Below are 3,511 nucleotides of genomic sequence, written 5' to 3'. Positions count from 1 at the left end.
TACGAGACTTGTCTGTTTTCTTCCGCTGACACAGCACCGATGAGGAATATTAGCTCATTTTCATTTGTAAGGTGAGTAAAACAGTGTATAAAAATTTAATTATTCAGTATACATTGCATATTACTTTTTTTTGGTTTGTTTTTAAAGCAACTTAGAATTTAAAAAAAAGCCCTTACATAGACATTTGCTGCTAAACAAACTTAAATGACAGAGGACAAGTAGATCCTGCTAAAGAAGACCAAAGAAAAGTGCAGGTTAGGGTGTCAGGTAGAGACATGATTTCAAGCAAATCTTGAAGGTAAGTTACATTCAATTGCCCTTTAGTAGATCCAGAAATTAGAACTGACTGTTCTCAGACTCTTGAGTAATGTCAGTCTTATATGAGGAGTGACTTTGATAAGGTATAAGTATGTAGGTCCGAGTGTAGATGGTTGTGAGCACCCCCTTAGTTATTTGAATCTTGGTCATCAGAGGAATCACCAGCGTGCAGTGAAGTTCTGGTTTGGTTCGTCAAACAGCGCAGAAGACACAACGTTCTGCACCATCTTCAGGGCTTCCAGCATGCATGCTGGGACAGCTGCTGGGAATGCATTGCATATGTAACTGCGGTTTACTCGGAATTGGACACCGCACTTCTGCAAATCTGGACTGTTTTGAAAGGTAAAGCAAGGTTACTGATCATTTAATGCCATCTAGATTTTTTTTTTAGATGAGGTGGTATAAGAGGTGATTTTTATGTTGATATTGGACGGGCTGATTGACAGTACTAGTACTGCCCAGTACTGGAACTGATTGATAGTACCAGTGGCAACTCTTAACTCTTTTACGAACAGCCACTGGATTGGAAAGAAATTCAAAATGAGAGGATTTTCTTCTTCTTTTTTTTCTCCAAGTCCCACATTTTAGGTGTTCATCATGAATGAATGAATGAATGAATGAATCTTTTATTTTCAGCTTGTACACACTTTTTTACAAAACAAGATGAAAAGGTAAAATAAACATTTCTTTTGCTGAAAAGGTGTAGGCTGAAGCCGTAGCTTATAGTGCCTACCCTTTTTATCTTATGATTAGCTTAAATAGGAGACATTAGCATTCAGAAGTCATAAAGAAGACAAAAATAAGTAAGACAAAATATAAAATTGACGTTTCACATTCTAGAATGTTTTTGATAATATACTTTATAATTATAGTGTTTTATATTTATTTACAGTATTTTCTTTAAACATTTCCTTAAACTTGAAGATAGAACTGCACATTTTTAGGTCGTTATCACAACTATTCCAAATTTCTCTAGCCTTAATTGATGTACATCTCTTTTTAATATTAGTTCTTGCTGTAGTCATCTCAAACATGAATTTCATGAGGACTGAAACCCTGTGGTTATTACATAAACTTATTCTGTACAGATCAAGAATACTGTCCCATATACAGGTATTTTTCTTCACAATAAAATACATGAAATTGTCTGTTCCATGAAGCCACGCTTTCATACACTGTCTTGTAATTGCTAAATGTCACCACTTGAGGGCGACAAACACCCTGAGATGAACATGTACAATAGCCCTCGTGCAACGTGACGTCCTGGATCATCTTCATAATAATTCAAGCATTTAAAACAATAGCAGGGAGCTATTACATTTCAGGCCGATACAAATAAATTAGCCAATTATCAAAACATATATAGAAGGCTTTTACTGAGATCTAATTTGATGTGGTGCTTTGGAAATGTAAATTCCTTAACGGCTGTCCTCGATCCTAACCTTTGAACATGTACCACAGGCAAATATGTCACAATAAAAATTATTACACATAATAACAAGCACAGAGTAGATGATAAAGTTAAAACAGCATAATGTGACCAATTTAGTGAAGAATGGAGTATTATTATGATTCTAGTGTGAGATATAACTTTTCCCTTTGTTATATGAAGAGCATGGTTTAATTTGTATGAATGAATCATATTTTACAGAAAGATAATGCTTCCTTTTTCAACCTGTAGGCCTATATTTAAGGTCACAATAAGTAGCTACTTGTGTTTACATTTAAGTATTTAAAGTTTATTTGGTTCTAAAATGACAATTATAAATTTGACTTTAGATAAATTTGGATATTTTATGGTTGTATTCAGTTGAAACAGGGAGGAAAATAATGCCAAGGATGAAAAAGTTGTCTCTGCTAACACAAATTGTGTGGCTTTCAGAGGTTAGGCAGTAACCTTGGATTCTCGGCAGGAATGAGCCCTGGGCTCTGAGAGATTAAATCCAGGACCTTGTTGGAAGACATTTAGATTTGTGTTTTTGGTCATGGTCTTGTTGGAAGACCCACTAGTGACCTAAAGCTGGGCTGACAGCAGGTTTCTTGACCTTATTCCTCAGGATTTCAGCATAATCCTCATTTATTTTCATGATCCGGTGCACCCAAATAAAGTTACCTGCCTGAGGCAGCAGAACAACCCCACATCATTATGCTCCCACCACCAAATTCCACTACTTCACTGAGACAGGCCCAGACAGTTTTAGTCGAGTCTCATCAGACCAAACGACAGGCCTCCAAAAGTCATCCCTGTTTCACAGAGACACTTGAGACTGGTTTTGACTTTGGTTTTGAGTTCTCGGTTCTTGAAGGCCACCATGATGAAGAGTACTCCCAAGAGCCTTCAAAGAAACATCAAATTATGAAGAAGCCATTTCAGCAACACTCACCTCCACAGGCTCTTACTGATGTCTCTCCCTGTGTCTTCTCTAAAGTTTTTAAAATCTTGCATGTTTGATCACATCCAGGGCTTTTATGTTTATTTCTTTAAAATAAATTAATTTATTCCAACGATGCAAAGAACACATTGAATGGCAGTGTAGATAAACATTTAAACACTATCTTCTGTCAGAGTTCCAGGCTGGTTTCTTCACTTTTTGACATGGATATATTAGTTCTTAGCAAGAATTTAACACTAATCTCATCTAAGTGTTGAAGTAAATACGAAGTCTTTTGACATAAGTCATTTAAATAAGGGTCAAATGTTCAAATGAATGCAAAAATTAGCCAGGGACTAACAACTCTCACCACCTCAGTTTTCCAATTTTCATATCATATCAAGCAGTTAACCAAAATAATAAATAATATAGAATATATTGATATTATTTAAAATGTATGAATAATGCAATCATTAGTCAACATTTTGAGTTAATGGTCTACACAGTTCATTAAGGGCCTGTGATTTTTTTTTTTAAATTGACTTTTTCATGTCCTGGTGCAAATTCCTTGACAAGTTCTTTAAACAGCAGTCCACAGTGTCTTTATATAGTTATTTAGTGTAATTTCAGCTCCCATTGAACCTTGACTGTGGTGTGCATTACCTAGAAAAGTAGTTGTCAGACCTTTTCCCCCAACAGACAAATCCCATTTCCATAGACATTTGTTTGTGCACAGAACTCTGTCTTTGCAAACATCCCTTTTGGTTTTTGAGACATTTTCCAGTGCAGCAATCTCCACTCTCACATTTTTGTCTGATATC

Source organism: Cololabis saira, chromosome 1 (assembly GCF_033807715.1).
Source record: "Cololabis saira isolate AMF1-May2022 chromosome 1, fColSai1.1, whole genome shotgun sequence".
Taxonomy (NCBI): Eukaryota; Metazoa; Chordata; class Actinopteri; order Beloniformes; family Belonidae; genus Cololabis; species Cololabis saira.
This window is presented reverse-complemented; position numbering follows the sequence as displayed.